Source organism: Macaca nemestrina, chromosome 9, assembly GCF_043159975.1.
Source record: "Macaca nemestrina isolate mMacNem1 chromosome 9, mMacNem.hap1, whole genome shotgun sequence".
In the NCBI taxonomy this organism is placed as follows: Eukaryota; Metazoa; Chordata; class Mammalia; order Primates; family Cercopithecidae; genus Macaca; species Macaca nemestrina.
The window spans coordinates 57,403,447-57,426,647 of NC_092133.1; the positions used below are offsets into that span (position 1 = coordinate 57,403,447).

Here is a 23,201-nt window from a genome sequence, read left to right on the forward strand (position 1 = left end):
ATTTGCATTTCCTCCAAGAAAACATTTTTAAAATGAACAGAGAATGTGAAAACTGCTGACTAGATATAATATTAAGAGATCATTGTGTATTTTGGGTACTTTATATAATGGTTTAGTTTGAAGAATCTTAGTCTTTTAGAGATATTGTATTCATTGAGATTTCTCTGGAGAAACAGAGGTAAGAGGACATATATAGAGACAGCAAAAAATTTATTATAAAGTGTTGACTCACTCAGTTATTGAGGCTGAGCAGTCACATAGTGTTCCTTCTGCAAGCTGGAGATGCAGGAAATCTAGGGCTACAGTTCAAAGGACTGAGAGTCAGAGAGCTGATGATCTAGATTCAGTCCAAGTTTAAAGGTCCGAGAACCAAGAACACTGAGGGCAGGAGAAGATCTATGTCCCAGTTCAAACAGTCAGGGAGACAGCAAATTCACCCTTCCTCTATTTTTTGGGCTCTATTCAGACCCTCAGGAGGTTGAATGATACCCAGCCACATGGGGAGGGAAATTTGCTTAACTCACTCTGCAGATTCCAATGCTAATCTCCTCTGGAAACACTCTAACAGACACACCCAGAAATAATGTTCAACCAACTTTCTGGACATTCCAAGGCCAGTCAAGTTGACCCGTAAAATTAACCATTGCATACACTTAAGTATTTGCAAATAAATAATGTGCTATCTGAGATTTTCTTCAAAATATTTCAGGGTGTTGGTGGCAAAAATATGGAAGAAAAGAAAAAAGACTTGAGGTAATAATTGTTGAAGCTGGGCTATAGATACATGGAAGTTCATTTTACTATTTTCTCTTATTTTCATATCTTTGAAATGTTCCCTGACAGGAAGCTTAAAAAATGATACGATATTATGGTACTGGTAGGCTCAGCTAAATTACTAGCTGGTATTTGATACTACAAACTTTATAATTATTTTATTCTGAGAAAATATTAAGGATATATAGTGTAGGTATGAGATGAAGAGGAAAGGGCCAATAATTATTCAAAGTTTTCTAGACTAGATTATTAGGGGAAAAGTGATTGAGAATAAAAATGAACATGAAAGAAAAACAAAAATTTAGAAAAGGATCTATCTTGTGGGAGTCAGATGATGTGAGCTTTGGGTACATTAAATTTGAGAGCTATGGCCACCAGACAATGAGAAAAACACATCTGAAGTGCGTTGGAAAGGTCAGCGCTAGAAAGGTAGCTTGGAGACTTAACTATTCAGACAGCAGAAGCCTCTGGTGCATACAACTCCACTGAGACAGAGATTGTAATATGCTATAGTTTGAATGTCTCTCCCTAAAAGCATATGTTAGAAACTTAATTCCCAATGCAATAGTGGTGAAAGATAAAGCCTAATGGGAGGTGTTTAGGTCATGAGGGCTCCACCCTCATGAATGGATTAATGCCAATTATAAGAGGGCTTGAGGCTGCAAGTCCTATCTTTTGCTGTTTCTCATGCATGCTGTCTTGCCCTTCTGCTTTCCACTATGGGATGACAGAGCAAGAAGGTCCTCATCAGATGCAGACTCCTTGACCTGGGACTTCCCAGCCTCTAGAAATGTAGAAAATAAATCTCTGTTTTTAAAAATAAATTACCCAGTCTCTGGTATTCTGTTAAAGCACAGAACAGACTAGGACACAATGAAAGTAGGGAAGGCTGGTAAGATCAGCAACTTTGGGAGTCCCTATGTACAGTGGGTGAAGAAGAGACAGGGAGGAAGACCAAGACACCAAAACCCAGGGAATAGATGAGATTTACAATGAAGCGCATATCAAGAATGTCACAGTTATAGAAAGATTAAATAGAATGCCAAAGGAGAGAACACACTGGACTTAGCAATGAGGAAGTTACCAAGGATTTCTGAGAAAGCAACTGGGCAGTCGAAGGAGATGTTATACTGTAAGGAATTCCACTGGAGATCATGACATGAAAGTGATGAGGTAAACTCCCTCAAAAAGTTTACTAGGGACAGCAAAGGAGGTACAGGAAAGCAACAAAAATGCCAGCAAAACTAAGAATGGGGAAGACCAGAGCACATTTCATAGACAGTGGAGGAAGCCCTGTGTAGAATCTAACAATAGAATTCTTCCTTCTAACAATAGAAGGGAGAGAAAGTGATGAGGGTGATAGAGAGAAGACCTGAAATGAGAGATCTTTAAAATCTTCCCACTCTCATATGTCATTCTGTCCCTGAAAAAATTTTTGGCCACTTGGTCTGGGTAATTAAGGCATTTACCACTTCTAGGGCAAGAAACATTGAAAGAGAGGCCCTGTGTTGTTTGGAGTGACTAGAATGGGAGGAAATGAATTAATGGGTGAAGTTACAGCAGACCCCAGTCCTCCTTGCTCAGACTGTCCCATTTTCAGAAGGCTTTCCCTGTGATTGCTGCCATATATTATGAGTGTTAAATCAGCCTGAATGATGTTCTACGTATATGTGTTTATGAACCGTGGTCCTCTGGCAATTGACAGCATAGAAAAGACACTGTCTTAGCTTTTAAATAGGTTAGTTAGGTTCAGGAAAGAAGGCAGCAATTCTTAGAGCTCTCGAAAGACTCAAATTCATACACCATTGAGTCCTACTCCTGAGGAAAGAAACACTACTCTTCTTTGATGCTATGAGGTTCACAATTATTTCTCACTGAGATGTTAAGGGCTATCTAAACACATAATGTGCATTTCATGTTCTTAGACGTTGTGTTTCAGGCACTGCTACTTTGAATATCCAACAATTTTAAATCAAGATTTTTTTTTTTTTTTTTTGAGACGGAGTTTCACTCTTGTTGCCCAGGCTGGAGGGCAAAGGCAAGATCTCGGCTCACCGCAACACCCACCTCCCGTGTTCAGGGGTTAAATCAAGATTTTAAAAGGCCTTGGGATAACAAGGGAGTATCACCCTTAAGCAAAAGGATCTTGAGACAAAAGGTAATAATCATCATCATCTCCCATTTGCATAATGCTTTTAATTTTTTAAAAACCTTTTTTATATCTATTATTTCACTTGCTCTTCACAAAAACCATATGAGGCTGTTCACTTTAAAGAAATGAACTCAAAAGCAGTGAACATTTAAAACGCTTCCGAAAAATGCAGTAAAATCACAAAGACAATTCCCAGAGCATCTATACCATAGCTCTAACTTAAACTGTATTTACTGCAAATTGTATTGACTCGGAAGAGATGGTAACTCATAAATATAGTTTCTCTGTCCTGAACCACATTCAAACTGCAGTTGTTATGAATACAAAAGAGCTTTCTGAGTACATAACTGTAGTTTTGCTGCATTAAAGCAAAAGGCTGGCATTTGGACTAGAAAACAGCCTGTAACTATGTCTGTTCTGCATGGCAGGCATCTCAGGGCCTGCCAGCAATAGGGATGGATTTACATATATTGACTCTATCCAACATATGAGTAACGATCAATTTTCTTGATCTATTCCATTCTGTCAATCTGTGCATTTGCTAGCAAATGAGGAGACATTGCTGTCAGCCAGAAATAGAGTTTCCTAGGCTTATGTGAGCTTTTAAGATCTCTTTTCTACTTAATTAAAAGATACATACGGCGGTTGACAGAGAGCAGCAGGCTAGTCAAAGTAACAAAATTTGCCACGTATACATGAGTTCCTGGAAGAAAAATCATGAAAGATGGCTAAATAAATGTAAAGGCAGACTTTCATTTCTGAGGATAGTATATTGTGATGTCAATTTTATTAACAGAAAAATAAATACAAAGGGACAAATGCAATTTGTCTGTCAGGAGTAGCCAGTAAAGGCATCCTTTTTCAGGAGTCGGAAATTACTCTTCCAGGTAACGATATGCAACCTGCCGGACAAAATGGAGAGAAAATGCTTTTCTTTTTGATCTCCCACATTAATGTACCATGTCATATTAATTCATTTGCTTTGGGCTTAGGTAATCTCTGCCCCAAAACTGTATGGGGATTTTAATTAGGATGATGGAATAATAGATACAAAGCAGGTGAGAAACCTTCCCACTAGAAAGTCTAGGAAAAACTTGACACATGTTGAGTTTCTTCTGGTTCCCTTCACCTCAAATGTGGCTGATGATACCAGAGAATGCATCGGGCACCCAGGCACAATGTAAATCCCTTTCGGGGAGAGTTTTACAGTGGGTGAGTAACTGAATGTTTCTGCTGGGGTTGCAGTCGCGCAACATTCTAGTTTCTACTTCTCTGACTTTCAAGTGTTTTGCATACATGGAGATTCTGAATCTGTACAAGTAGGAAGTGGTTATCCACACATTGATTGGCTTTAATTAATTACTGGACTGGATTGGGTTTGGCTTCTGTTTGTTTCCTTAGATGCTCTCGAATGACAGTATCAAGTACCTCTGGAAGTGTCTCCAACCCACCAGGGGACTGATTTTAGGAACTGCATACATTAGGAAGGAAGAATGCTTGATATTCTATGCTATAGCGATGTGAACCAGGCCATGGATTAGAAGCCAAAAATCTTGGTTTTTGGCCTGGCTCTTCTATTGAGTTCTATAATCATGAGAAGATAATTTCCCTTTTGGACCTCAAAGTTCTATTTGTAGAATGGAGATGTTTTAGTAGGTGCATGATTTTCCAACTGAATTTGCAGTGTCCTCAGCAACTGTCACTGGGAGAAGGTGGATAGGATGCCAAAGATCCTTGCTTCTGTGACAACCTTAGCAGCTATTTGGGGTCATTTTGCACAGTGTGCTTCCAATAAGATTTTGTTCAAACCAAAGCTAAAAATGTTTTAAAACCTGGCACTAAAGGATCTCCAATGTTTCCTACATTTTCAACAATTTAGGACCAACATTAGTTCGTGTAAGCTTCTCATCCATTGGGTTTATAGTTCAAAATTATGTTTTCTAAATCCTAGGAATGTTTTCATTTTTTCGGTTTTGTTTTTGTTTCTGTTTTTGTTTTTACTTTTAGTGATGGGGTCTTGCTGTATTGCCCAGTCTGGCTTTGAACTCCTGGGCTAAAGTGATCCTCCACTTCAGGCTCCCCCATAGCTGAGAATACAAGCAGGAGCCACTGTACCCAGATCCAGGAATAGATTTAAGCTTAGTCACCTCTTATTCTCGAATGGCTCTTCCTCATTTGTCATGTCTGACAATAACCTCCATTTGGCTAGCTCATAGATGTAGTGTCTGGCAGATAGGATGAATGCAATAAATAGGTATCAAGTGACTATCTGGTTCCTATAAGATTTATACTTCTAGATTTTAACTAAAGGAACTGATAAGAATGACTAAAAAGTGAAAGGGCAGGCATTTGGCCTAGGGGGTGCCTAAGAAAGACATAAAAATAAAATTAAGGTGTCTGATCCCTAAGATTCAAGAGGTTGACACGAATTCTACATTTATTCCCTAATCCATCTCATTTGGTTTGGAAATGAAAAGAGACATACGGTGCTCTTTGAAAAAGCTGCATCTCTTTTTTGATCTCCGCCTCCACTACCACCGCCTTGACACATGGTGCTAGATTCTGATGCTGAGCCTTTGCCCTCTGGAGATAGTGGAATAAAAAAGTTCAACTCAACCAAAACCACCAGGGACAGCACCAGTGGGAACTGAGATTGTCCCAGAAAGGAAATGGAAGCTCTGTTAGTTAGACATTTCTGATAAGGAATCTGTGACCATTGCGGATTGGAAGCAAAAATATATACTTCCTTACGGTAAGGATATTCTTCTTCCTATTGCGTCAGGTTTCTAAGGCTCACATTCAACCCCTGGTATTCATAACTAAATCTACTGGGACTGTTCTTTTTTAATCTATTCCTACTTCTTTTAAAACTAAGGAAATCAAGACCCATGATGGTATGGAACTTGTACAAGGACATGTATTTTGGTTGTGAACCTAAAAAATGTGCTTGCCCTTATGAATGAATGCTCCTAGATGAAGATGTGACTTTATCTTTAGGTTTCTCTTCACAGAAGTAGAACAAAAGGTCCATGAGACAATCAGTCACCCTATATTTACTGAGCATCTACTATGCGCCAGAGATGGTGATAGGCACTGAAGATACTGTCATACAGAAGACACACTTTCTACTTTCGTGAAATTCACAATCTTGTAGGAAAGACTCTCAATAAAGTTCTTTTGAGTAAAAACTGAAAAGTAGTCCAAAGTATTGTTAGCATAGTATAAAACAGATAGGAAGGGGATCCAACCTTATTTTGGGGTCCAGGGAAGGCTTCCCTGAGGAAGCAATGGTTAAACTGAGAGTTGAGCAATAAGAAGAAGACAGATAAGGTAGAGTTATTCTAAAATTGCATCATGAAAAATTATCTGGACATTTGCTAAAAATTACATATTTCCAGACTCCTTCTCTTGGAGAGTCTGATTAAGGAGATCAGGGGATGAGGTTCAGGAATCTGTATTTATAACGTCCCCAAGTTGTTCTTGCAATTTGAGAAGTTTGGGAAATCCTGAATGAGGCGATGAACTGTTCCAGGCGAGAAACTATTCATCCTAAGGCATTGCATTAAGGGTAGAGAGGACCTGAGAAAAAACATTTTGACTAGAGTGTGGAGTGCGACGCCAGGTAACAGACAGAAAGGGTTTGCTAAAATTTGTTGTAAGACCTTGGAAACTTGCACAGTAGCTGAGGAGATGCTTAAGTGATTACTGGGATGTAGTAACAAGAGGACATTGACAACTGCTCTACAGAAGGAACTGAACCTGTTAATTCCTCAGAGGTACTCCCAAATAAATAGTTTGCTTTTACTTTCTTTTGACACTAAGGAGAAATGTAGGTAACTGCATAAGAAGTATAGTTTGTTGAGAAGTCTTAGGCCGACCCCATTTTCAAAAACACTTCCTATCATTATGCAAAAAATTGTGCAGGAAATTACTTTTAAGTTTACATTTTAGCAAAATGTAAATAGTCATGGCAAGGGACTTTCCTTCAGCCACAAATCTGGTTGTATTCTCTTGTGTTAAACATTGTGCTTGAACCTTCTCAGCTGTTTATGCAACTAGATTTCAGAAGAGAATATGTGCCAAAAACATGAACAATTAGCTTTGCTTACCTTGTATTTCAGAGAAAGATGCACCATATCTTTAGGTTTATAATCTCCAGCAATAGTTTGCTGAAACTGGCTCATACTGGCTCTTGAGACACAATTGTTAACATCTATTTGCAACTCTGTGTTCAGTGATTTCACATTTGTAGCCTGAAATCAGCCATCGTGGCAGCATTTACACTATGGAAATCAGCAATTTATCCCCATGATTGCTGAGAGCCTGTTGTTAACATTTACCAGCACACCATGACTGACAGCTATTCACATTTTTAAAATGGTGGCTATTTATGTATGAGAATATTCACTGATTAGTCTCCTACAAATAAATACTTTTTTCTCACTGCTTTCTTTGTTATTAAAGAGGAAAGTCTTTCTCAGAATCTTCAACAGGCTTCTATTACTTCTTCTTGGTCAGACCTGGTCCCATGACCATTCAAGAGAAGCTGGGATAGTGAGTATCTAATCTGGCAAAGCTACCAAGTCAACTGGTAGCTTTGGTACCAATGGGTACATTTGGTTCAATTGAATCCTGATTCAACTGTGAACTTGGACACAATAATAATCTTAAACAACACTCGAGCTCTGTTAGTAAGGGAGGAAGGGACATCATCCTTGGTCAGGAAATGAACAGTATTTCCCATTTTAGTAATACAAGAAAGGGATGAATGTGGTCTCCAACACCCAGAAGACTGAACTGTAACAGAACTAAAATAAGTTCTATTTTTGCTTGTTTTAACAGCTGTTGGCATTTTATGCCCAGCCTCTTACAGCAGTGGTTCTCCAAGTGTGGTCCTCACATTGGTAACATCAGCATCATCTGGGAACTTGTTAGTAATGCAGATTCTTGGGCCCCACCCCAGATCTCCTGAATCAGAAGCTGTGGTGGGAGGAAGTGATGGTGGAGGGGAACATGATAAAAGATGTGGTCCAGTCATCTGTGTTTTAACAGGTGCTGCAGATGATTGTGATGGACCCTGAAATTTGAGAACCTGTGTAAAGAGTGTCTAACTCTATCAGTGTGATAATGTGTAAAGTGAATTTCAGTGAATCAAAAGCACCTTATTGGTACTAGGTACATAGTAGGCACTGTCATTCACTCATTCATTCATTCATTCATTCATTCATTATGCATTTATTAAGCACTTGCTAGTGTTATCCTGTGTCACACAATCCATTCCCCACTAACAGCCAGAATGTTTTAAAAATGTAATCAGATTGTGCAACTTGCTTGCTTAAAACCTCTCAGTGGCTTGTACAACAAGATGAAATACAAACTCTAAGTCACTCCATGGCCTGGCCTGCCTGCCTCTCCAAATTCCTCTTCATTGCCTCTTGGTTCCTGGACCAGGCTAATCTTCCTTTTATGAATGACTCTATATAGTCATTTTAGTTCCACCTTAAATGACAGCTTTTCAGAGAAGATCTCTGCATACCTTATCAAAGGTGCCTCAACTTGCCCCTATTTATCTTTATCACATTACTCACTTATTTACTTCATAGCATATAAAACTATTGTATCTATTCATTTGCTTATTGTCTGAGTCTTCCCCTAGAAAATGAACTCCATGTGGGTGTCCATTGCCTCTCTGTGTCTATGTGGGCCTTTGAATGCTGGAAGTCTCAATAAATATTTGTTGAATGAATTTCCAGGTACTGTCCTAGATGTTTCATAACTGAGATTTGAATTGCTAGAGAAAATTTACAGCAGGAGTCAGCGCTTTGGCAGAGGCACATCGTGTCTCTTTCTTTTTTTTTTTTTTTGGTTGTAAATTATAATTTATTCAGTTTGTAGAAACTTAAATTTACTTACAGGAAGCTCTTCAAAGGTTCATGAAACTCAGTTGTGAGATCAGTTGGCTTCAGGTTAAGAGTGGGCATTATGTTTATTTATTGACAGGGGATTACTAGGAACTTGAAAAACAATCCAGAAATGTTTTTTATCTTGTACCACATCAGATAAGCAAGTAACTGACTCAGAAAATTTATGATAGCCTTACCGTTGTTTTCCCAGGGACTGTTCTGGAAATAGAAAGATGAAATCAGACTCTAGTGCCATCTAGTGGTCATGTTTAGTTCCTCGAGAAATAAAATCCAATGCAGTCTAGCACTGATTTTTCACTTTTTTGGGAGGTATTAGGCTTGTGTATGTGTCTTTCCAATTTCAGATATCACTTTAGATATTTTAATAAATATTAGATTAATGCAACTGATGTAAATTGGTCAAATTTTTTTTTCATTTTAAACAAAAATTAGAACCTCAAAAGTTTTTCATAAAATTTTCATCTCCTCTGGTCATAACATAATTTATAGGATCCACAGAAACTAATGGAAATAAGTACTCTGGTTGCATCTAAAATGGATCATGGCCTGTGCTTATCTCTTTATACACACTCAATAGCCCTTCACAATCTAATGATATTCCCTACATTAAAAAGAGGAAGAGTAATACTCATAGAATTGGCATTTGTTGAGACCCTAATATATGCCAGGTATCATGCCAGGTATTTTTAATACATTATTTTATTTAATTATACAAACTTTTCAGAAGTATTTTTTTTTATCTGTGCCGATGAAGAAACTGAAGCTCAAAGGAGTTGTTAACCCAAAAACCCGTATCTGGAGATTGCAATTGGAGCCCTTCAGGCTGGCTCTATATCTCTGCTCTTTCTAATCATTTTCCAGAAGTTTAAAAGGAATTTTGATTTTTAACTTTTTTTAAAAAAGTTTTTTCCTGCCACATCATGTCCCATCAGAAGATCAGCCGTTTGAGGGCAGGAACCACATCTAATGCCTGGCATGTAATATCTCAATAAGTATTTGTTGAATGAATTGAAGGAGGCAGGCTTGAAAAGGTTTCAGTTCTGCAGCCAGTCATTTGGTTACCATTCATATTAGTTATTTATTGCTGCATGAGACTTAGTGGCTGAAAACAATAAATGATAAACATTTGTTATCTCAGAGTTTCTGTGGTTCAGGAATCCAGAAGCAGGTTACCTGGATCTCTCATGAGGCTAAAGTCAAGATTTTGGTCAAGGCTATAGTCATCAAGGCTCAGCTGGGGCAGGATCCACTTCCAAGATCACTCATATGGCTGTTGGCAGTCCCCAGAAGATCTGCATCCAAACTCATTTGTGTGGCTATTGGCAGGCTTCCTCTCCCTACCATGTGGGCTTCTCCACGGGGCTGCTTCACACACATGGCAGCTGGCTTTCCCCAGGATGAAGTGATCCAGGATGGAGAGAGAAGGCTCAAGATGAAAGCCACAGTCTTTTTATAACCTAATCTTAGCAAGTGATATCTCATCACCTCTACTGTATTCTCTTCAATAGAAGTTATCCATGAAATCTCCTCCTACTCATGGGGAGGAGATTATATAAGAGCATGAATATTAAGAAATGAGAGTCCTTGGGCCATCTCCGAGACTGCCAACCACCACATTCGTGGCATATCCATTGAGGATTGAGCCTTGAGATCACTCTGTAATATTACAGATCATTTCCTTCCCATGCTACATGAGAATGTCTTGTAATCTAGCCGAGACAGGCTGTAATAGTGCTAGTATTAGACAAATCCAAATCTTAACTCCTTCACTTTATAATTGTGACCCTGTTGCTTCATTTCTAATATATGAAGTAGGCATTATAATGGTACATGCTTCATAAGCCTTTCATGAAGATTAAATGAGAGTATCAGAAAAGTGCTTAGTATATTGTCTGACATGAGGAAACTAAGCAATCACTTCTGGCTAAAACAGTCTAAATATACTAGTGACTTTATTTTGAACATTCCAAAATGCTTTCCTATGTGTCACTTCCTGTTTTGTTTTATTCTCATTGTAATTGTAGTAATGTGGTAGAATTTGATGCAGTTATACATATTTTAAATATTACCATTTGAGGCACTTAAAATTGAATAACTTACCAGTAGATATTGAAGTCAGGGGCAAGGAACATTCTCACTACCTCATTTCTATATAATCAGTATTTATTGTTATGGAGTTATAAGAATCATGTAAGTAATGAAACCAAAAGTTGCCTTAGAATAGACAGAGTCATATTTTGAATGTCATAAAGGAAATGTCTATGAACTAATCATAATGTATACACCACATTCTAAACTGCACTGTTATGGTAGCTTAGGAAACCCACATCCTGGCTTCAGTTCCTCATGCTAAGAGTATGGTTTTTCCGTTAAGTTAATGAAAAATCACCTCACAAAGTTCAGATTCTATCTCTTAATTTGAGAATGGTCTACTAGAAAGCCTAGGAGACTTTCTTATGATAAATTCCAAATGATATTTTACCTAAACCAACAATAAAACTCTGTAATATAGACCTAAAACCACAGATACATCCCCATTTAATTTCTATTATTCTCCAAGTCCTCAACCCCTTATCTCCCTTTCTCTCCCAGAAACCCCAAATTCAGGCCAAACAATAATGAAGAAAAACATTGTTGACTATGTGTCATAATCACATCTGTCTTTAGAAGGGAAGGCTCTATTCCCCAGATATTAGATTGAGCCTTGAATCATTTTCACTTACAAAGCTGATCTACTCAGAAGAAAGGTCATTTTATTATTAAAGCTTAGTGTCTCTTTCTCCCCCATTTTCTGTTTACACAAAAAATAATAAACAACAGCTTCTCTGATCAAGCTGTAGCAAACTCGTGCTGCTGAACTCATCCCCTTTAAATGACTATAGCTTTCTTCTAAGCCCTCTGTTGTCTCGTCTCACATATGCATGGGAGCTACCCAACTTTTAAGACTTTTGTTTATTAGTGTTTACAATGTGCTTTGGAGGGGTTAGGAGAAAAATGAAGGAGAGCAGGAGAGAGGGGTTGTTATAGATGAAGAAGTGGAGAAAACAATGTTTGATAGGTTTTCAACTCTAATTTATAAATAATTATTGGAAATATGTCTAAGAAAAAACAAAGTTCTAAACCCCTTTGTGAGGTATCAGACAAGGTAGCTGGTGCCACTTCACTATTTCAAAGAGGGAAATATTTCACATTCAGGCTCCGTAAACGTTATGTTTTGTTCCCTGGCTAACAGGCTTGGTTCTTCTGGGAAGCCTCCAAAGGCAATAGGTCATCACTACCACTGATGTCCTTGTCCAGCCCTACAGCCAAGCAAGAGAATCATGTCACCACTGACCTTTTGGGGGCTGACCTAATAGAACACTATGTTCTTCAGAGATGTTGAAGATTGAAGAGCATGTATACCAAAACACTCGTACCACCATCATATAAAGTGTGTGGAATGAAATGGTGTCTGTGTGGGTGAGTGGGTGGGTGGATGAGGGCATGTGTGTGTTTAAACCTGTTGCATCCATATATAAATGGAGATACGTAGATAAGCACATGCGTATATCAACCTAATTATTTCTATATAATCACCAATCTTTAAGAAATACTCTATGGTCAGACCACATTCGGTGTACTGTATACAGCCCTAGGTCACAGGGTCCTGAACAAGTTAAGATATATCCAGAGAATGAATCTGGGCTAGGAAAAGGTCAGAAACTACTAGCAACAATAATCAGAAGAAGAAAGTGGGTATGACTACCCTGGAGAAGTGAAGACATAGTAAGAGCAGGGTCACTTTTAAATGCCAGAACACTGTCATCTGGTGAGACGAAATACCAGCTATGTGTCTCTCCAGGGGCAGAGCAAGGACAAACTGGCAGAAGCAATGAATAGGAAGGTTGGTCTTCAGTACATGATGGGCTTTCTAACAACTTGAGACTGCAGCAAAGCAATCAGATCAGTCAACTCAGCTGTCCTACCAGTGTCCAGTTCAACTAACTGGACCATCTCGCCCATGGGGCAGCCTAAGAAATGATGCCAGGTGCATTTTCAGAAATCCAGACTCAGATTATCTGCCCTGTACTGCTGATCCAACAGAATAATAATAATAATAATAACAATAACAATAGCAAACATTTATATAGTACAATTACTCTGTGCCAGACCCTGTGCAATTGTTTTGCCAATCAGAAGATAACAGCTCCAGAGAAATCTTTAATGCCTTCTGATGTGAAGCAGAAAGTAGGAAAATAATTCCATTTTTTGTTGACAGAAAAGAGTAAGTGGAATGGCAAAGAATTCAACAAGGCAAAATAATATACCTCAATTCTTTGATTGCTTTAAAATTCTCTCTTCTTTTCGATAACACGTGGTATACACATACAGCAGAGTATTATTCAGACATAGTAAGACTGAAGTTCTGATACATGCTAAAATATGGATGAACTTTTAAAATATTATGCTAAGTGATGAAGTCAGGCTTATAGGATAAATATTGTAAGATTCCACTCCTATGAATATATAGAATAGACAGATTCATAGACATTGAAATTAGATTGAAGATTACCAGAGGCTAGAAGAGGGGAATGGGGAATTATTACTTAATGGGTTCAGAGCTTCTTTTTGGGGTGATGAAAATGTTATAGTGGTGTTGGTTCCACAGCATTGTGGATGTATTTAATACCATTGAATTGTACACTTACAAAAGGTTAAAATAGTACATTTTATGTTACATGTGTTTAACCACAATAAAAATTTAATTAAAAATTTTAAAAGGGATGTCAACCATTAAAATATTATTTCTTCCTTCTTGCTTACTCAGGGAAGAACTTGGTTTAAATTGGGATATTTCTGAAGAGAAGAATCAGTTTCCCAAATGGCAAGTCCTGGAACCAGAGAAGTGCCTAATGGAAAGAAAATATTCAGACTTCAAGCCAACAGTTGTTCCCGGGAACAATACCTTCCTGCAAAGAGGAGCCCCTGTCATGATGAACCCGTTGCTTTAGAGTAGTGCTGTCCAATAGAACTTTCTGTGATAATGAAAATGTTCTTTTTTTAAAAAACAAGACAAAACAAAACAATTTTTATTTTTGGTTCAGGGATTCATGCGAAAATTTGTTACATAGGTAAACTCATGTCATGAGGTTTGTTGTACAGATTATTTCATCACGCAGGTATTAAGCCCAATACTCAATTGCTATCTTTTCAGCTCCTCTCCCTCCTCTCACCCTCTACCCTCAATTAGAGCCCCGTAGCTGATGTTTCCCTCTTTGTGTGCATGAGTTCTCATCATTTAGCTCCAACTTATAAGGAAGAACAAGCAGTATTTGGTTTTCTGTTTCTGTGTGTGTTTGCTAAGGATAATAGCCTCCAGCTCCATCCATGTTCCTGCAAGAGACATATTCTCATTCTTTTTTATGGCTTCATAGTATTCCCTGATGTATATGCAACGAATTTTCTTTATCCAAACTGTCATTGATGGGCATTTAGATTGATTCCATGTCTTTACTATTGTGAGTAATGCTGCAATAAATATTCGTGTGCACATGAATGATTTATTTTCCTCTGAGTAGGAACCCAGTAATGGGACTGCTGGGTCAAATGATATTTCTGCTTTTAGCTCTTTGAGGAATTACCATACTGCTTTACACAATGGTTGAACTAATTTACACTCTCACCAACAGTTTATAAGCATTCCCTTTTCTTTGCAACTTCACCAGCATCTGTTATTTTCTTGATTTTTTAAATAATAGTCATTACGACTGGCGAAAGATAGTATCTCATTGTGGTTTTGATGCACATTTATCTAATGATCAGTGATATTGAGATTTTTTTTTCTTTGCTTTTGTCCACATTTATGTCTTCTTTTGAAAAGTGTCTGTTCATGTCCTTTGCCCACTTTTTAATGGGGTTGTTTTACTCTTGTAAATTTGTTTAAGTTCCTTATAAATGTTGGATATTAGACCTTTGTCAGATGCATAGTTTGCAAATATTTTTTCCTGTTCTGTAAGTTGACTGTTTGCTCTGTTGATAGTTTCCTTTGCTGTGCAGAAGCTCTTAAGCTTAATTAGATCCCACTTGTCAATTTTTGCTTTTATTGCGATTACTTTTGGAGTCTTTATCACAAAATCTTTGTTTATTCCTATGTCCAGGATGCTATTGTCTAGGTTGTCTTCCAGTATTTTTACAGTTGTGGGGTTTTACATTTAAGTCTTTAATCCGTCTTGAGCTAATTTTTTATATGGTGTAAGAAAGGGGTTCGGTATGCCCCAGAGCCATTAGCCACATGTGACTTTTGAATATTTGAAATATGGTCAGTATGACAGAAGAACTGAATTTTACATTCTATTTCATTTGAATTAATGTAAATTTAAATAGCTACATACATCTAGTGGCTATTGTATTGGACAGCACATATTTAGTGAGTTTTTTCTGGCCCTTCCCTGGTCAGTTCCTTTCTCAAGATGGGAGTGGTAGGAGGGGCCCAGGAGTCTACCATTGTCCTCTTCCTCCAGGCTACAATCAGGGTAGTGTGGATGCCAGAGCCATGAAAAAATGTCTATCTGAGCCGTTTAAGGAAACGTGGAATTAGAGTCTTATATTAGGAAGAGAGAGGCACATAGGACATTGGCAAGAGTTGACTTTCATCCTAGCAAGTGCAGGCATAAAAACCGGAGTTGAGATAGAAGAGCCCAGGATGTGAAGATGAGAAATGGAAGACTGCATAAAATTTTATGTTCTTGGGGTCACCTGGATGTTATATTTCTCCCTGCAGATTTGGGGAAGAAAAATAGATTCTTCCTGGACCCGTTCAACCATGAGAGAGAATGTTTACATTTTGCCAGAGGCTGGGACATTCCTGGCTCCAGGTCTGGGTGTAGCTCAGTCTGTAAGATAGTCCATGGTCTTCCAGAGCTGTGTTGGAATTCATAATAGATTTGGAAGAGGTGGTCATGTGGAATAAGTACTGCAGTAATTTGGCCCAAATAAAACTATATGACTTCTCAATTTCCACCTCTTCATGTTCTTCTGCATGTCCTTAAATACTGCCTTCCTTCTAAGGTTTTCACATCTCCTATCCTTTTCCCCAAACTATAGAACTGAAGACATAGGTCAAAATCAAAGAAACCCGGGTTTGGCTGAATCAAGGCTCCAGTGAATCTGGGAATGAAAGGGGTGAATTATCAGCAATCCAGTTGCTGATTTTTTTTTTTCCTGTGAAAAAACCCTTTATTTACTCTGTCTTGGCAATCACTCGATTGATTTAGAAAAATTACACCTTAATTTCCCTTTGGAAATATTTGCAACAATGAAGAGGCGAATTACTTTTCTAAAGCCTTGGCTGCCTTGACGTGTCTGTACAGTGATGTGATTAGAGAATCACTGAGAAGCCAAAAGAGATCCCATCTCAATTAGCTTCTGTGGGAGGTGAGTGAGAAAAAGCTGCACCTTTGCTTCCCTTGACTGCTCACTGAATCCAATGAGGAAAGAGCACAGTTGTTCTAAGCACATGGCTAGCTTTGGATAAAATTGCAAGGTAATCATCCGATTATTATAAAAATACCATCAACTTTTAAGCTAGTGTATGATGAGTGCCTACTCCATTCCAGGCATTTCCCACGCATTTATATTCTAAAGCCTATCGTCTCCTTGAAAAAGCAATTGAGGCTCAGGGAGGGTAAGTGCCTTGCCCTGGCTGCAGAACTGGTGGGTAATAGAGCCAAGGTGGGAACTTAATTCTGTTGGGTACCAAATGTCATAAATAGGGTGATTCTTGTGTTTAACCTTATTGATCTCAATTTACTAGGTCCTCAGGTACCTGCTGCTCTCATAAATTCTTATACCCTTGTGTTGCACTCTCAAGTCCCCTGCTGTGCCCACAGACCCCATACTCCCCACCTGACCTGTCTCTTTTTCCCTTTTCCTGAAATCTGACTTGGTCTTTTCTTATTTCTTCAGCAACTTGTTAGTCTCACTTTCAGTAATTTATATGAAAAAATTAATACACTACTTATACCAGTGATATTTGCATTTGGAAAGAGGTCCTCTATGGGCAGTATTATGATAATCCAAAGGAATGATTCTCTAATATGAAAAAATTCAGGCACTTACTCTGATTGAGAAATAATTTTGGTACATCTGAGGGTTCATGTGTCTGTGTGTTTGAATAGAGGGTTGCTGCTAGGGAAAGACTTACGGTAGTATTCTCCTCATATAACCCATAGTCCAATGTTTTTCAGTCTTTTTAAGTTAATGATCACTGAAGAACGTTGTTTTTTCTAATCTTCTTTTTCCTAGATATACCACTATCTGTTTATGTACTAAATGTAATCTGTGCTTTATACATAAAAAGAGTAAGATATTTTAGACCACCAAGAACCAATTTTGCCCCATTGGGGTCAACATCTCTATGGCTGAAACTGCATGCTGATAGACCAACGCTTGCCTACATTTTTGAGGGACAAGACAACCTAGTGGTAAGAGCATGCTGAGTTTAAAATTGCAATTCTGCTACTTCCTGGATGTGCCTAGGCAAGTTATTTAGCCTCTCTGTGCTTCAGTTCTCTTGTATGTAAAATGAACATAAGAATAGTCCTTTTAGGCCAGGCACAGTGGCTCACGCTTGTAATCCCAGCACTTTGGGAGGCCGAGGCAGGCAGATCACGAGGTAAGAAGATGGAGACCATCCCAGCCAACTTGATAAAACCCCATCTCTACTAAAAATACAAAAGTTAGCTGGGCGTGGTACTACGTACCTGTAGTCCCAGCTACTCTGGAGGCTGAGGTAGGAGAATCGCTTGAACCTGGGAGGTGGAGGTTTTGGTAAACCAAGATCGCACCACTGCACTCCAGCCTGGTGACAGAGGGAGACTCTGTCTCGAAGAAAAAAAAAAAAAAAAAAAAAAGAACAGTCCTTATATTGTAGGATTGCTCTGAACATTAAGAAGGGTATATATACATAAAGCACTTAGAACAGATCTGGAGACAGAGTTGAAATTAAGCATCATATAGTATATTTCTTGTTAAGGTACATATAAAAAGAAATATTATTTGTATGGTACACAGGAATAAACTGGGATGGGGGCTGATTTTGGGGGGGTCAAATGGGACTTGAACAAAGTTAGTTTTGTATTATATACTTACTATAAGAAAAAACATAAACAGGAAAAACACAATCTCAAATTGGCATATAACGTTGAAATAAAACAGTTTCAAAAAATGTACTGATATGTTTGAACTTATTTGTCATCATTGACAAAAATTTTTGCTCAAATAGATGTGCTGGTAAATGGCCCTGGGGAGAGGCTTAAGGATCTTAAGTGTCAAATAACAATTATGAATTTAGAACATTTTTAGAAACAGTGATTTAAATAGTGCCTAAAGATAATTTTAATCACTGTAACTGTTTGAGCAGTGGCTTTAAAGAAGGTTAAATGTTTTAGCACTACGGAGATGGATAGCCCATCATATCTCCTGGCCGACTCCTAGCTTGCCTTTGGCTGTCACAAAATGGTTAGGAAGCTTTGGCTTAAATTGCCCCCTCACCCATTCCTAGGTAAGACAGGCCCAGAACAAATATGAATTCTTCCTAATGGAAGTCCTTTTCAGAAGCACATTACCAAATTGTCTTGGTCCAGATTAAAAGAGAACCCAAGCTGGGCCTTTTAAAGAGGAACTATTTCAGGCCCAGTTCTGAGCAGTCACCACATGGTTCACAAATGAGAGGGGCAGCAGGGTGGCCTATGCAGCTAGAGCTCTGAATGGGAGCAGAGTGGACACTAGCCAAGGACCAATATAGAGTGGATGCTGATGGCCAGGGTCTGGCCAGTAAGACTGGAAGCTAATTTATGGATCTGAAGTCTGTTTCTGAGCTGGTTTCCTCCATACCGCCCAAGTGCAGGATTCCACAGAGCTCATTTACTATACCCTTCTTCACTACATGGTGTGAGGAGTGTTGGTAGATTTCTAAAAATATGGAGTTAAATCTTTTCTTGCCTTTATTTGAATAATTCCTTGCATTTTATTATTGTTTCCCACCAGTGAACTCGGAGAAGAACTGCATGTTCCAGCCAAGCCTAATGATTGTTTTATAAATATTTATAAATCAGATACTATCTTCTTTTCTTTCTCCTCTCTCCCTGGCTATACATTATTTGAAGGCCCATTCTTCCCTTCCTACCAGCTCCTTTGACGTTTTGCTGGGCTTGGAGTGTATTCGGAGTTTGACATTTTTCTTTGATTTGCTTGCCTGTACTTTGGGAGTCTTTGTTAAAAAGCTTCATTCTAAAGTATTTAAAGCTGGCCTCCTAAGGCTGTCTCATTGTTCACATGTGCTGAAACCAAACTGAAGCCTCTTTGTAGAGATTTATGCTCTTTCGGAGCAGAGAGAACCTGTTTAGTGAATTCGTTTATCAACAGAGGAAACCTCACTCTTGTTGAGACAATGTCTTATGCCTATCTATAAAAACATCAGAAATGAGGAGGGGGAATAAAAGGAGAAAATAGCCAGAACAAAAAAGTCAAGAATTGAAACCAATCACCAGTTCTATACATCAGGTCTAATTCCTGGAAAGACTGCTGTCCACTTTCTGGCAGGGAATGGCATTCCATCTATGATGTTTGGAAGCATGCCCCAGTGGCCATGGCTTTCAGAAAGTCACGCCAGACTAATTAGATTAAGTTAACCGGATGAGAAATATTATGTTGGATTGATCTCAGTTTTTATTCTAAACTTGGAATCAATACAGAAGCTAATTGCTAAATAAATGAGAAGTTTTTTGTCTGATATCAATAGGTCCTTCTGATCACCACTGATCGTCATGGGACAATGTCATGGCAGGAAAAGGCACAGTGAGACTAATGGGATCTTCAGAGTGGTCAACACCTCAACTAGAACTTGCTTTCCTCATTCCTAAGTGAGCCTAGAGCCAAATTTCTTATATTAAGATTTTCCAGGAAACTAATATTGACAGGAAAGGGAGATTTTTCTGTGCAGGCTTCTTCACTAAGTGAGCTGTTGGAAGCAGGGGTGTTCCATCTTCACGATAGGAACCATTACCCCAAAAACCATCAGAAGAACTGCAAGGGCAATAAAGCAAGAGTATGTCAAGTTTCTACCATGTAACAGGACAGGTTTCATACAAAGAGCTTATCCCACTTTCTCTCATTTTACAATGAAAGACACTGGAGAAACACTTAGCACAGATAAAAATATTTGAGGCAACTGTATGGGATAAGTGATATTATTCCCAATCTTACGAGAGATGAGGAAACTAGGACTCAGAGGAACTAAATAACTTGCCAGAGGTTAAAAAGTGACATGGTTGGAGAAACCTGAGACCATCTGACCCCACAGCTGGTGCTCTGAAGCCCTTTACTACCTCCTATAGTAAGGAGCTGGGCCCTGGGGAGCAGTAGAAAGAACTCTTTATTGGCCTCCATTTTCTCATCTGATGAAAACACTTAGAAGCCTTCCTGAGTTCTTCAATGATCCTGTAAAGTCCTCTAGATGGAATTCTTTGCTCTTCAAGATACCTCCAGTTAAGACCAAGACAAAAATTAGCTTTTAGAATATACTTTGGAGAAAGGAACAGCTCATTTTCTAGAGCTCTCTGAGTCCAGAGTCTTCCTGAAACCTAGTCCTGGGTTTTGAAGGGTGGTGTGGAGCTGCCCCAAGTGTTAATCTAAGATGGAGAATCACATCTGGAGACATGCAAGTTCCCTACCTGCTGCCAGTTGAGGGGAAGAACCATGGCATGATATGCACCAGACCAGACAGAAGGCTGGCTGCCAGCAAGCTGCCAACTCACAAACCACAAACCCAGCAAAGTACCACAGGGCAGCCCTCCCTGGCCTCTGTGGAAAGGCACAGGGAAGGGGGCCTGGGAACTCGACTTATCAATTTTTAAAATCTAGGCAGATTAAAACATTGAAGAGTTTCACCAAATTAGACCCAGTAGACTGCATTCATCTGGGTATACAGCAGTGGGTTTCATACTTTTATATAATTAAACAATAGGCCCTTTACAAAAACAAAGTAGCGAGTAGATCTTTGCTCTATTAAAGGGTTAAAATTGGAGTTGGGAAAGGGGACATGTGCTCACCTGATTACTTGCTCGGTTCACTTTGCCACTCAGGCATCTCCAGAGCCCCCCAGGATTTGTAAACTATTCTCTGCTATATTTCTGGGAAACTCTCTACATTTATATTAATTTTGAATATATTTTATAAGCGAAGACTGATTTCAGTTCAATCAAACTAGTATATCATCCTAATGCTCACAGAATTTAAATTAGCGAATTACAAATGAATGAAGTTTGGGCTGGGTGCGGTGGCTCACATCTGTAATCCCAGCACTTTGGGAGGCTGAGGAGGGTGGATCTCCTGAGGTCAGGAGTTCAAAACCAGCCTGGCCAACATGGTAAAACCCCAATTCTATCAAATACTAAAAATTAGCCAGGTGTGGTGGCTCCTGCCTATAATCCCAGCTACTTGGGAGGCTGAGGCAGGAGAATTGTTTGAACCTGGGAAGTGGAGGTTGCAGTGAGCTGAGACTGCACCACTGCACTCCATCCTGGGCAACAAGAGCTAAACTCCATCTCAAAAAAAAAAAAAATTAATGAAGTTTGGCTGACTTTATATAATGTAAGTATCACAGAATTTTAAAATAAGATTCTTATAATAGAACTTTTCAAACATATATAGAATAGGTAGACAATTTAATGAACCTCTGTGTATTAATCACCAAGGTTATTAACATTTTGTCAATAACCCCTCTTTCTTTTCAGAAATATTTTAAAGAAAATCTGAGAACCCACATTATTTCACCCATAAATACCTCAGTATTCAACTCTAAACAGCAGGACTCCTTTTTGAGAAAACAAAACCCATGCCATTATGATACCTCAGAAAACCAATAGTAGCTCTATAATACAATCGTGGCATTTTAAGCTTGAAATCCTAACCCAATCAGCATTTCTCCAAGTGTATTTTGAAGAATACTAATTTTGAAGGATATTAACTAGTATTTTTAGACTAAAGAGTTTTATGGTCATATTATGTTGGGAAACTCATGATTTAAATAAAATTAGATTGTCTACCTGAAAAGTTTCTTAGAATTCTAATATGCTAAGTTTCATGGGACCCTCAAAGAAGGAAATAGACTCTATGGAAGTTTTGAAATGTATTTGACCTCTGAAGCATTTTTTTTTTCACAAGACAGGAGAAGGGTTCCAAAAATACACTAGAGTAGAAAGCTGATTTCGGCCACTGGATCATCTATTTCTTAAGGCGCCTCCATATTTCTATTCCCCAGAGAGTCAAGAGTCCAGCCTTGCTCACAATGATGATACACTTGAGAGCAGGGATTATACCTTTGAAGAGATCCTTCCAAATAAAACACCTTAAACAAAACAGGCTTAAGTAAACAGATGTTTATATACTGAATTCCACTGACTGGGGTGAGCCATGAATTCATGCATGTCAGCATAAACTCATTGATCAACATAATTAGCCTATCAACTACTGCTGACAAGACCCTACGAAAATGAGCCATGGGAAATGAGGAAGGAAATACCAGAAATGCAAGATGTTTAGGGCAGAGGATACCAAAAGAGAGGGCTCTGTCATGAGGCTGAAGGCAGAAGTTAGAGGGGAGGCTGAACTGGTGAAACAAGAGCCTAAGAGAATGGGGCCTCTGTGCAGCAAGGAGAGAAGAAAAAAGGAAGATCAAACGGCCATGAAACGCCTTCACTCACATTCACATTTCTCCATAATTAGTGATGCTGAGCATTTTTTCATACGTTTGTTGGTCACATGTATGTCTTCTTTTGAGAGAAGTCTGTTCATGTTTTTGCCTATTTTTTAATGAGGTTATTTGTTTTTTGCTTGTTCAATTGTTTAACTTCCTTATAGGTTCTGGATATTAGACCTTTGTCAAATGCGTAATTTGTGAATATTTTCTCCCATTCTGTAGCTGGTCTGTTTACTCTGTTGATAGTTTCTTTTGCTGTGCAGAAGCTCTTTAGTTTAATTAGGGCCCACTTGTCAATTTTTGTTTTAGTTGCAATTGCTTTTGAGGACTTTCCCAAGGCCAGTGGCTAGAATGGTGTTTCCTAGTTCTAGGATTCTTATAGTTTGTGGTCTTACATTTAAATCCTTAATCCATCTTTAATTAATTTTTGTATATAGTGAAAGTTAAGTGTCCAGTTTCATTCTTCTGCACATGGCTATCTAGCTATCCTAGCACCATTTATTGAATAGGGAGTCCTTTCACCATTACTTATTTTTGTCTACTTTGTGAAAAATTAGATGGCTGTAGGTGTGCAGCTTTATTTCTAAGTTCTCTATTCTGTTCAATTAGTCTA

At 38.5% G+C, this 23,201-nt stretch overlaps 1 long non-coding RNA gene across 2 annotated transcripts in view; it reads right to left on the reverse strand.

The window, feature by feature from the left end:
• Positions 1–11,057, reverse strand: part of LOC105466180 (uncharacterized) — a 119,533-nt gene extending 108,476 nt beyond the window's left edge. For both annotated transcript variants that reach the window (XR_978031.3, XR_011607776.1), the window contains exons 1-2: positions 10,951–11,057; positions 3,567–3,629 (exon numbers count right to left, since the gene is read on the reverse strand). This is a non-coding gene — a long non-coding RNA (uncharacterized lncRNA). The remainder of the gene's footprint in view (positions 1–3,566; positions 3,630–10,950) is intronic.
• Between the last annotated feature and the right edge of the window lie 12,144 nt (positions 11,058–23,201).